Source organism: Phoca vitulina, unplaced genomic scaffold (genome assembly GCF_004348235.1).
Source record: "Phoca vitulina isolate PV1807 unplaced genomic scaffold, GSC_HSeal_1.0 scaffold69, whole genome shotgun sequence".
NCBI lineage: Eukaryota > Metazoa > Chordata > Mammalia > Carnivora > Phocidae > Phoca > Phoca vitulina.
The window spans coordinates 7,880,667-7,894,109 of record NW_022589772.1 but is presented as its reverse complement, the minus strand read 5'-3'; the positions used below and the strand labels follow the sequence as shown (position 1 = coordinate 7,894,109).

General features: G+C 35.4%; 1 non-coding gene across 1 annotated transcript; it reads right to left on the bottom strand.

Annotated features, from left to right (window-relative positions):
* Positions 1 to 13,123: 13,123 nt before the first annotated feature.
* LOC116624709 lies at positions 13,124 to 13,230 on the bottom strand. Its single transcript, XR_004297936.1, has one exon. It is a non-coding gene; the product is annotated as a U6 spliceosomal RNA (small nuclear RNA).
* Positions 13,231 to 13,443: the final 213 nt, after the last annotated feature.

Sequence of the window (13,443 nt, the reverse complement as noted above, 5' to 3'; positions counted from 1 at the left end):
GTTTTAAATAAGGGAGATGAAGACCTCCCAACCACATCACTACATTCCATACTCAGATTAATAAAGTTAGAGAAAAGAGATGCAGTATAAAACAGCTTATCCAGTGTATGAGGAAATTAGTCACATGACTAGGAAGTTGTGAAGCCAAAATGGGAACCCCGATTTTTCTGCATCCATAGCAGGTGAACATACTCTCTCTACCAGTCATTACTGCTTCATAGACTAGGAATCTGGTCTTTCTTGTAGAACACATGTAGGAGGTCTTAACCAGGCTCCGTGCTTTCCAGTGAGAAGCATTTTAAACATTAAACCTCTCTCACAATTTACCTCCAAAAAAACATAGAAAATACAACCATGTGTTCAAGGCAGAACTGCAGCCAGCATTGCTAATTAGCAAGGAATTAGATCCTAGATCATCACTCAGCTACAACCACCATGCCTATATGCAAATCTTCTTGAGTGCACAGGAAGTTCCACCACCCTTGGCTAGAGAGGAGTGTGTATTTAAGTTAATGTATGATGTTATTTTACAGTTGTGATTTTTCCCAAAAGATTCAATGTATACATTTCTGCAATTAAAAAAATTTTACATAACATTACATGATTTTATATCACTTTATAGCATTCAACCTACTTGGTTTTTTATTATTCTTTTAATATTTACTTTATTATCATGTCACTATAGTACAAATAACTATAGAAAAATGAGAAAATAATAATAAAATTTTAATAAAAATGTTCATAACCTCATTTATTCAGAGATATCCATTGCTAATTCTATAGTATTTATCCATCCAGATGTATCATATATGTGTATATACATATATGGAATCCAACCTAATGGCTTTAGACAGCTGCATTATTGCAGTTAATATTCTTGTGTATGTTTATATATATTATGCCGTGTACGGTTTACTCATCTGATATATGAAAATACATTTAATTTAATATCTTCTCTCTTCTGAGAAAACAAAAAACACATTAGTACACTTGCTTACCAGAGCTAAAGCTGTGGCAGAGACAGACAAATGGCAAAGGAAGCAAACAGAAGAGGAGTAAAATGAAAGGCAGTTAGACAACTAGGCACACCCATATACAGGCAGCACACTCCAGCCTATGGAAAATTCTGCCCTCACCTAAACATGTGTGTGTGTGTGTGTGTGTTTAATAAAATGGGATAGGCTATTTTCAGCTCTATTTTAGTTAAAAAAAAACCTGGTCAATAAATAATTTTAAAAGATGCTAAAAAATTAAGAAAATATACATCATCAGTGGTCACACAATTAAGATAATATTTGGATCTATGAACTTCTAAATTTTAATATTTTATAGGAACACTGTTATTATTTTAAACTTACTAGTCTGTTTTATAGATTCAACATAATTTGAGTATCATTTTGAAGAATATATGTTCATCTTTTAAGCTTATAAGTTGCAGTTGTTTTTCTGATTAAAAGGAAATAAATTTTGAAGATATAAAAGCAAGAAAATGATCAAATGAGGATTTTAAATTATCACGTCTCCTCACTCTTTAAAACCTTCCCAAGACAACATTTTAAAAATATGTTGTACAAATTCTTGTATGCATTGTTTCATATTTTGTGCCAATGGGAAAGTAAAAAATTATTTTTCTCTCATTCAATTTCAAGGTAGATATTGATGGATTAAAAAACCAATAATAACAAAGTGATAATAACTTTAACATATTTTAGATACAATTAGCATAACATAAAATTAACTTATTTTAAGGGTAAAATTCAATAATTTTGGATTAAAGTTAGAAAGTTATGCAACCACCACCACAATTTATACATTCTATTCAATTTTAGAAAATTTCCAACACCTCAAAAAATCCTCTGTGCCTATTTGCAGCCCATCCCTGCTTCCTACCTCAGACCCAAACAAACATTAATGCACCTTCCATTTCTATGAATTTGCCTTCTCTGGATATTTTATATCATTTGAAACATACAATATATGGCCTTTTTCACTGGCTTTTTTTACTTGACAAAATGTGTTCAAAGTTCATCTATATTGTAGCATGAATCTGTACTTCATTCTTTATATGCTCAAATTATATTTCACTGTATAGATAGAATACATTTTATTTACCCATTCATTGAGGGACATTTGGGTTGTTAAATTTATTCCTAAATATTTTATTTATAACATGTTATTATATAAAGAACTGAATTCTTCATTTTATTTTTGGATTTTTCATTGCTAATATAAAAAAACACAACAGATTTTTATATATTGATCTCATATTCTGTAATCTTACGGAGCTCAACCTTAATAATTTATTTTGGATTATTTAGGATTTTTTATCATTTAAGACCCCATGTCTTCTGCAAATAGAAATAGTTTTATTCCTCCCTTTTCAATATGCATGCCTTTTATTTCTTTTTCTTGGCTAATTGCCTTGGCTAGAACTTCCCAGTATATTATTAAATAGAAGTGGCAAGAGCAGGCATCCTTGTCTGCTCTTGATCTTAAGAGGAAAGCTTTCAGTCTTTCACCAATAAGTATGATGCTAGCTATGACTTATTTCCAGTCTCTCATTTATCACTGTCCTTTCTTGCTTTTTGTCCAGTATGTTGAAAACCATTATTTCATATTTTTTCTGATTATTTTGGTTGTTTCACAGGAATGTGTGGTAGGCTGAATTAGGGACCTCCAAATACCTCCACATCCTAACACCCAGAATCTGTGACTATATTACCTTATGTTGGAAAAAAAAAAAAAAAGGCTTTATGGGTGTGATTAAGTTAAGGACCTTGAGTAGAGAGATTATCCTGCAATATTTGGGTCAGCCCCATGTAATTACAAGTGTCCTTATAAGAGAGAAGACAATGTGAAGATGGAAGTAGAGAAAGATTTGAAGATGCCACCCAGCTGGCTTCGAAGATGGAGGAAGGAGTCATAAGCCAATGAAGTAAATATATACAGCTCTAGAAGCTATAAAAGACAAGGAGACAAATTCTTCCCTAGAGCCTCTGGAGGATCATGGCCTTGCCAAAATCTTGGTTTCATCCCGATTAAACCCATTTCAGACTTCTGAACTCCAGAACTGTAAGATGATAAATGTGTGTTGTTTTAAACCACTACATTTGTGGTAATGTGTTACAGCAGCAATAGGACACTAATACAGAAGGTAAATTTTGTTTCTGTTACTCCATAATCTGTGGAAACAGAAAGCAATAATATTCATTCTGCATAAATTATTCTTGAGGAAAAAGAAGAGACAAAACAATTCCCACCTCATTACATGAAGCCAGCATTACCCTGAAATCAAGAAAGAAAACTCATGACATGAAATAGAAACTATAGCCCAATATGCCTCATTAATTTAAATGTGTTTTTTAGCAGATTAAAGCAGCAATACATAAAAGAATAATATATTATGCTCAAGTAGAGTTCATCCTAGGAACAGAAGTGTGGTTAACTTGCTTCCCTTCTTCCAGATACACGTCTCCAGGTGGCACTCCTTATGAGCATAGCCTAACAGTGAACCAGGTAGCAAATTAGAAACAGAGTTAGCAGAGACCACACTTGTGTCACAGAGTAGAGTCAGAAATGTAAAGCTGAAAGATTTAAATAGGCATTATACCAACTGCTTATTAAAGCATAGTTAATACAAAGGAAACAACAATAAGTACTTTAAATAATCTGCTTTTCTTAATTAATAAATAGGAAAAAACATAATTAATAGGAAACATAATAAATAGGAAAAAAAACTATTACATCAACAAAATCACAATAAAAATTCAACCACTGAGACCAAAAGCTTTATTAAGGCGCTTGTACTTTATGCATATAGTAATGAAGAGCCATTTACAGATTTTAATTAGTTATATAATAAGTTAAAATTTTTCCTTTATAACTGTAATTTTCCAAAGTGGTGTTCGGGTAACTAGGAGGTGTGCAAATAATCCACTTCAGTCCAAGAAAAAATGCATTAGTATTTCTCTTGTATTCATGGTATCTCACCATTCATTTTCTTCAAAGTTTGTGCATTCATAACTTAACCGTTCCCAAATTTCCTTAATATATGAAGATATATTATAAATGAAGATACATCTTTCAGGGGTACTACAAAAATATTTCATGGAGAGCGGTGCGTAGTCAAAAACAATTTACGAACTTTGGCTTTACAGAATCTGAGATCACAGAGCCCTCACACTACGGGGGTGTCATCCAAGGACATAGAAACAAGGGAGGAAATGGAATAACTAGTGACTCAGCCTCTTTAGTCTGTTCTCAGCAGTGGCTGCCAGCCTCCCCTCAAAACAGGAATAATCAGCCTTTATATTTGCAATCATATATTTAATTACTCTCCCCCCACAAACCCTCCCATATACACAACACTCATGGTGATGGGAGACACCCAAATTATCTTATTTTGATGCAAGTATCACACATTTTCTGTCTGTGAACATCCAAGTTAAATGTTTTTCTCCCAGGGTAAGATAACATAGTTCAGGTGTCATGGAAACCAAAAGTACATTATGTTTCTATGGTTGACATCAGTTTTCTCTGGCAACTGGATAGGGCAAATTCATCCTCAGAGGCAAAATTTTAATCTCTACCTCAGACACTTGAGCCTCCCAATCCAATAAATGAATGAATAAATATTAGAGGAAACACCACAAATTTACTGCAGGGATATGCACTGGAGGGAAAATATTTCTATACAATGCCTTAGGGAATCAGTTTAAATAGAAAATTTGACAAGTTTGGCTTTCCTGTCAGGCACACACCTGTGTTCCAGACCCAACTCAGCATACTTACAAGACTTTTATAATATATGCTGGGTCTAAAGGAGGTCTCAGAAGTCACCCATTGCAAATTCCACTCTCATTGTCACATGGCACCCAATGATGCAAATTCTCAACAAGAGAGAAAATCCGGGCATATCTGAGACATTTTCATATCTCTACAGTAAGTGCCTCAGGTGTGACTCACATGGCAGAAGGGATCAGAACACTTCTGTCTACCTTCAAATAGAACCTTCACTCATAAACACACAGACAAGGGTTACTTGGAACTCCAAATACCAGAAGCTGGTTTACAGATGTTTCTGTCAGCACATGCCTTTGCCAAAGATCTCTACCTCTGTGAAATATGTAGTGCATCTCAGTCATCATAGAAATTAGATTGTCCTATAAGTCATAAGATTAACTTCTCCATCCTCTGGCACCCGAAATTATCTTTAGAGCCAGAGCCTAAAACCATAATCCTGTCATTCAAAATATCCATATGCTTAGGGGTACCTGGGTGGCTCAGTCAGTAAAACAGCCAACTCTTGATTTTGGCTCAGGTCATGATCTTGGGGTCCTGGGATCGAACCCCATGTCGGGCTCTGTGCTCAGTGGAGAGTCTGAGGATTCTCTCTCTCTCTCCCTCTACCCCTACCACTGCTCATGCTCTCTCTTTCTCTAAAATAAATAAATTTTAAAAGTATCCACATGCTTAAAGAAAAGAAATATTTACAGGATTTGTCATTAAATTATGTCATGACAAAAAAAAAACTGACAAAATCAAAGCTGCCACAAAAGGAGGAATTACAGGGGCATCTGGGTGGCTCCGTTGGTTAAGCATCCGACATGATTTTGGCTCGGGTCATGAATTCAGGGTCATGGGATCGAGCCCCACTTTGGGCTCCATGCTCAGCAGGGAGTCTGCTTGAGATTCTCTCCCTTTCCCTCTGCCCCTACCCCTGCTTGTGCACACTCTCTCTCTCTCTCAAATAAATAAATCTTTAAAAAGGAGGAATAACAATAAACAGTGGTATATTCAGAAATTAAATTCTGTATATCTATTATGAAGATGAGGGCAGGGGCACCTGGGTGGCTCAGTCAGTCAAGCGTCTGCCTTCAGCTCAGGTCATGATCTCAGGGTCCTGGGATCAAGTTCCACATCAGGCTCTCTGCTCAGTGGGGAGGCTGCTTCTCAATCTCCTTCTATGCTCTCCCTCTCTCTCTCTCAAATAAATAAATAAAATCTTTAAAAAAAAGATGAGGGCAAATTAAATGTACTAACAAGAAAAATAGTAAAATAAAGTCAAGTTACAGCTACTGTTGAAAACAGTATGAAGATTCCTCAAAAAATCAGAAATAGAAAAAAAATATGATCCAGTAATTCCACTACTGGGTAGTTACACAAAGAAAATGAAAACACTAATTTGAGAAGATATATGAACCCTATGTTGATTGCAGCATTATTTGCAATAGCCAAAATATGGAGGTAAGCTAAGTGTCCATCAATAGACAAATGGATAAGGAAGATTTGGTATATATGAATGGAATAGTGTGGAATGGAGTGGAATATTACATAGCCATAAAAAAAGATGGGATCATGCCAATGGCAACAACATGGATGGACCTAGAAGGTATTAAGTGCAATAAGTCAGATTGAGAAATAAATACGATATGATTTCACTCATATGTGGAATCTAAAAAACACAAGTGAATAAGCAAACAAAAAGCAGAAACAGACCTATAAATAGAGAGAAAAAACTGAAGGTTGCCAGAGGGGAGGGGGGAGCAAAATGGGTGAAAGGGAGTGGGAAGTACAGGCTTCCAGTTATGAAATGAATAAGTCATGGGAATAAAAGATACAGCATAGGGAATATACTCAATAGTATTGTGATAGCATTGTACGGTGACAGATGGTAGCAACATTTGTGGTGAGCACAACATAACATACAGAGAAGTTGAATCACTATGTTGTACACCTGAAACTAATGTAACATTGTGTGTCAACTATACTCAAATAGAAAATTTTTTAAAAATCAAGTTACAGTTGGGGAACCGAGTGGCTCAGTTGGTTAAGCATATGCCTTTGGCTTAGGTCATGATCCCAGGGTCCTAGGATCAAGCCCTTTGTGGGGCTCCCTGCTCAGCGGGGAGTCTGCTTCTCCCTCTCCTCCTCCCCTCCCCCACATGCATGCTCTTTCTCTCAAATAAATAAATAAAATCTTTAAAATTTTTTTTTTAAATCAAGTTACAGAAATAAGTAAAAAAAAAGTGTGAAGCATTATAAAACACATTGAAAATAATGCTGTATGTTTCTTCTTAAAACATAACTATGCACAGATAAAAGAACTTGAAGGGTATACACTAAACTGTTGAAATTGTTGTATATAAAGGCAGGAGAGTAGCACTATAGGAGGTTTAGTGAAATGAAACTTCAGAGTTCCTGTAATTTTAAGTACTTCACAAGGAAAACCAATTGATGTTTTACAAATGCTACTAAATGTTACAGGCATACCTCATTGTATTGCATTTGGCTTTATTGCACTTTACAGATATTGTATTTTATACAAATCAAAGATTTGTGGCAACCTTGCATCAAGCAATTCTATCAGTGCCATTTTTCCAATAGCATTTGCTCACTTCATGTCTGTCATATTTTGGTAATTCTCACAATATTTCAAACTTATTCATTATTATTGTATTTGTTATGGTGATCTGTGATCAGTGATTATGACTCACTGAAAGCTCAGATGATTAGCATTTTTTAGCAATAAAGTATTGTTTAATTAAGGCATGTACATTTTTTAGACATAATGCTAATGCACACAATAGAGTATAGTATAAACATAACTTTTATAAGCACTGAGAAGATAAAAAATTCATTTGACTTGCTTTATTGTAATATTTGCTTTATTGCAGTGGTCTGGAACTGTACCTCCAATATCTCCAAGGTATGCCTGTACTTTCTTTTCTTTTTTATAAACAACGAAAATTTATTTCTCACAGTTCTGGAGTCTGGGAAGCCCAAGATCATGGCACCAGCAGCTTCAGTGTCTGATGTGAGTCTGCTGCCTCACTGAGAGCCATTTTCTCACCGTAAGCACGTGGTAGAAGGGGTATGCCTGTACTTTTAAAAGCACTATACAAAGACAGGAAAAGATAAATCGGTTATATGTGAAAGAAAGAACCAAACAAATGTAGTGATTTTAGTATCAGATAAAATAAAATTCAAGGAGAATAGATTTGAATGGACTTACAGGACGATTTTAAAATATAAAAAGAACTACTCATAACAAACTTTTATGTACCCCAAAACAAAAATTTTTATTTATACAGAGAATCTGCTAGAACTACAACAAATTAAGATTCCATACATATAGTAGGAAACTAAAACACCATGTTTAAAAATGAATTGACTCATGTATATATTTTGGAGAACCCGAGTTTAATTGTGTCCCCCAAATAGATATATCGAAGTCTTAACCCATGGTGCCCGCAAGTGTAACCTTACTTAAAAGCAGGGTCTTTGCAGATAGAATCAAATTAAGATGAAGTCATTAGAGTGGGCCTTAATCCAATATGACTGGTGTCCTTATAAGAAGAGGAAGGGTACCTGGGTGGTGTAGTCAGCTGAGCATCCGACTCTTGGTTTTAGCTGGGGTCATGGTCTTGGGGTTGTGAGATCGGGCCCTGCATCAGGCTCTGAGCTCAGTGCAGAGTCTGCTTAAGATTCTTCCTCCCTCTCCCACTCCCCCCCCACTCGTGCTCTCTCTCTCTCAAATAGATAAATAAATGTTTAAAAAAAATGAAGAAGAGGAGATAGAGAACAGAGATACATTCAGGAAGAATGCCAAGTGACAATGAAGGAAGAGATTGGAATTATGCTGCCACAAACCAAAGAATGTCTGGGGTTATCAGAAGCCAGAAAAGGCAAGAAAGGATTTTTCCCCTGGAGGCTTTAGAAGGAGCATAGCCCTACTAACACCTTGATTTCAGACTTCTAGCTTCTAGAGCTTAGAGACAATAAATTTCTGGTTTTAAGCCACTCAGTTTGTGGTTTCAGTGGTCCTGGGAAACTAATACAATGCTCTTTATCAAATTGAGAAAGTTCCCTTCTATTTGAATTTTTCTGAGAGTTTTATTTCTTATCATGGATAAGTGTTGGTTTTTTGGGGTTTTTTTCTGTATAGATTGATAGGATCATATAATTTTCACTTTTTATGTATGATGGATTAAAATGACAGATTTTAAAATATTGAACCAACCTTGCATCTCTGGAATAAACCCCGTTGTGTATAATTATTTTTCTACATTGCTGAATTACATATGCTAACATTTTATAAAGAATTTAATCAGTATTCATGACAGGTATTGGTATATAGTTTTCTTTTTTGTATGCTGTCTTTGGCTTTTATATAAGTATGATATTAACTTCATAAAATAAACTGGGAAGTGTTCCCTCCATTTCCATTTTTTGGAAGAGATTGTATATAATTTGTATTAATTCTTTAAACATTGATCAGAATTCTCCAATGAAATCATCTTGGCCTGGAGATTTCTTATTTGGGAGGTTTTTAGAATAGACTTTTTGGGCACCTGCGTGGCTCAGTCAGTTAAATGTCTCCCTTTAGCTCAGGTCATGATCCCAGGGTCCTGGGATCGAGTCCCACATTATGAAATCTTACCATTTGCAATGACATGGATGAAGCAGGCTCCACGCTGAGCATGGAGCCTGCTTCTCCCTCTGCCTGCTTCTCCTTCTGCCTGCCATTCCCCCTGCCTGTGCTCTCTCTCTCTCTGACAAGTAAATAAATAAAATCTTAAAAAAAAAGAATAGACTTTATTTGGTTGTGATGAGCACTGGGTGTTGTATGAAAGTGATGGATCATTGAATTCTACACCTGAAACTAATCACTTCCATACAACACCCAGTGCTCACCACAAGTGCCCTCCTTAATCCCCATCACCTATTTAGCCCATCCTCCTGCCCACCTTCCCTCCAGCAACCCTCAGTTTGTTCTCTGTAGTTAAGAGTCTGTTTCTTGGTTTGCCTCTTTTTTTCCCCCTGCATTCATTTGTTTTGTTTTAAATTCCACATATGAGTGAAATCTTATGGTATTTGTTTTTCTCTGACAGACTCAGTTCACTTAGCATAATACTTTCTGGCTCCATCCATGTCATTGCAAATGGTAAGATTTCATTCTTTTTGATGGCTGAGTAATATTCCATTGTCTATAACTGCTTTATCTATTTATCAGTCGATGGACATTTGGGCTCTTTCTATAATTTGGCTATTGTTGATAATGCTACTATAAACATCTGGGTGCATGTTTCCCTTTGAATCAGTATTTTTGTATCTTTGGGTAAATACTTAGTAGTGCAATTGCTGGATCATAAGGTAGTTCTATCTTTAACTTTTTAAGGAACCTCCATACTGCTTTCCAGTGTGGCTGCAGCAATTTGCATCCCACCAATAGTGTAAGATGGCTCCCTGTTCTCCACATCCTCACCAGCACCTTTTGTTTCCGGTGTTGTTAATTTTAGCCATTCTAACTGGCATAAGGTGATAGACCATTGTAGTTTTTATTTGTATTTCCCTGGTGATGAGTAATGTTGAGCATCTTTTCATGTGTCTGTTAGTCATCTGTATGTCTTCTTTGGAAAAATGTCTTTTCATGTCTTCTGCCCATTTTTAACTGGATTATTTGTTTTTTGGGTGTTCAGTTGTATAATTTCTTTATAGATTTTGGATACTAACCTTTTATCAGATGTCATTTGCAAATATCTTCTTCCATTTCATAGGTCGCCTTTTAGTTTTGTTGATTGTTTCCTTCGCTGTGCAAAAGCTTTTTATCTTTTTTTTTTAATTCAATTAGCCAACTTATAGTACACCTTTGGTATCAGATGTAGTGTTCAATAATTTATCAGTTGCATATAACACCCAGTGCTCATCACATCACATGCCCTCCTTAACTTGATAAAGTCCCAATAGTGTATTTTTGCTTTTGTTTCCCTTGCCTCAGAAGATGTATCTAGAAAGAAATTGCTATAGCCAATGTCAAAGAGGTTACTGCCTGTGCTCTCCTCTAGGATTTTAATGGTTTCAGGTCTCACACTTAGATTTTTAACCCATTTTGAATTTATTTTTGTGTATGGTGTAAGAAAGTGGTCCAGTTTCATTCTTTTGCATGTTGCTGTCCTGTTTTCCAGACACCACTTGTTGAAGAGATTGTCTTTTTTCCATGGATAGTCTTTCCTGCTTTGTCAAAGATTAGTTGACCATATAGTTGTGGGTCCATTTCTGGTTTCTCTATTCTGTTCTATTGATCTATGTGTCTGCTCTTGTGCCAGTACCATACTGTCTGGATGACTACAGCTTTGTAATAGAGCTTGAAGTCCGGAATCATGATGCCTCCAGCTTTGCTTTGCTTTTTCAGGATTGCTTTGGCTATTCAGGGTCTTTTGTGATTCCATACAAATTTTAGGATTGTTTGTTCTAGCTGTGTGAAAAATGCTGGTGGTATTTTGATAAGGATTGCATTAAATCTGTAGATTGCTTTGGGTAGTATAGACATTTTAACAATGTTTGTTCTTCCAATCCATGAGCGTGGAATGTTTTTCCATTTCTTTGTGTCCTCTTCAATTTCTTTCGTAAGTGTTCTATAGTTTTCAGAATACAGATCTTTTACCTCTTTGGTTAGATTTATTCCTAGGTATCTTATGTTTTTTGGTGCAATTGTAAATTGGATCAATTCCTTGATATCTCTTTCTGCTGCTCCATTATTAGTTTATAGAAATGCAACAGATTTCTGTATGTTGATTTTGTATCCTGTGACTTTACTGAATTTGTATATCAGTTCTAGCAATTATTTGGTGGAGTCTTTCAGGTTTTCTATATAGAGTATGATGTCATCTGCAAATAGTGAAAGTTTGACTTCTTCCTTGCCAATTTGGATGCCTTTTATTTCTTTTTGTTGTCTGATTGCTGAGACTAGGACTTCCGGTACTATGATAACTAACAATGGTTAGTTAGTGGACGTCCCTGTCTTGTTCCTGACTGTAGAAGGAAAGCTCTCAGTTTTTCCCCACTGAGGATGATATCAGCTGTGGGTTTTTCATATATGGCCTTTATGATGTCAAAGTATGTTCCCGCTAATTGTACTTTGTTGAGGGTTTTTATCATGAATGGATATTGTACTTTGTCAAATGCTTTTTCTGCATCTATTGAAAAGATCATATGGTTTTTATCCTTTCTTTTACTAATGTGGTGTGTCACATTGATTGATTTGCAAATATTGAACCACCTTGCAGCCCAGGAATAAATCCCACTTGATCATGGTGAATGACTCTTTAACTGTACTGTTGGATTCAATTTGCTAGTATTTTGTTGAGAATTTTTACATCCATGTTCATCAGGGATATTGGCCTATAGATCTTTTTTTTCAGTGGGGTCTTTGTCTGGTTTTGGAATCAGAGTAATGCTGGCCTAATAGAATGAATTTGGAAGTTTTCCTTCCATTTCTTTTTTTTGTTTTTTTTTTTGAATAGTTTGAGAAAAATAGGTATTAACTCTTCTTTAAATGTTTGGTAGAGGGCGCCTGGGTGGCTCAGTCAGTTAAGCGTCTGCCTTCAACTCAGGTCATGATCCCAGGGTCCTGGGATCGAGTCCCGCACTGGGCTGGGAGTCTGCTTCTCCCTCTGCCCCTCTCCCCCACTCATGCTCTCTTTCTCTCTCGCACGTGCTCTCTAAAAAATACTTTTTTTTTTTTTTAAATAAATGCTTGGTAGAATTCACCTGTGAAGACATCTGTCCTCGGACTTTTGTTTGTTGGGAGTTTTTTAATTATTGATTCAATTTCTTTGCTGGGTTTTGGTCTGTTCAAATTTCCTATTTCTTCCTGTTTCAGTTTTTGTAGTTTATTTCTAGGAATTTATCCATTTCTTCCAGGTTGTCCAATTTGTTGGCATATAATTTTTCACAATATTCTCTTATAATTGTTTATATTTTTGTGGCATTAGTTTTTATTTCTCCTCTTTCATTTGTGATTTTATTTATTTGGGTCCTTTGTTCTTTTTGATAAGTCTGGCTATTTTTTATTATTTTTTCCCCAAAGAACCAGCTCCTGGTTTCATTGATATGTTCTACTGTTTTTAGTTTCTATATCATTTATTTCTGCTCTAATCTTTATTATTTCCCTTCTTCTCCTCCTTTAGGCTTCATTTGTTTTCTTTTTCTAGCTCCCTAGGTGTAAGATTAGGTTGTTTATTTGATTTTTCTTGCTTCTTGAAGTAGGCCTGTATTGCTATATACTTCCCTCTTAGGACTGCTTTTGCTGCATCCCAAAGATTTTGACCATCATGTTTTCAAAAATATAGAATGCTTCACAAATTTGCATGTCATCTTTTCACAGGGACCCTGCTAATCTTCTCTGTATTGTTCCAATTTTAGTATATGTGCTGCCGAAGGAAGCACTTAATAAAATTTTTTTAAAAAGCAAAAAAAGGAAAGGAGACTTTATTTAAGAATGGCTGTACATTTACATTAAAATTGAAAGGATAGTGCAGAGTTCCCATATATCCCCTCACATGGTTTCTCCTATTATCAACAGCTTATGTTATTATGGTACGTTCACTGTAATTAATGAACCAATATTAATACTCTATTTTTAACTAAAGTACATAGCTT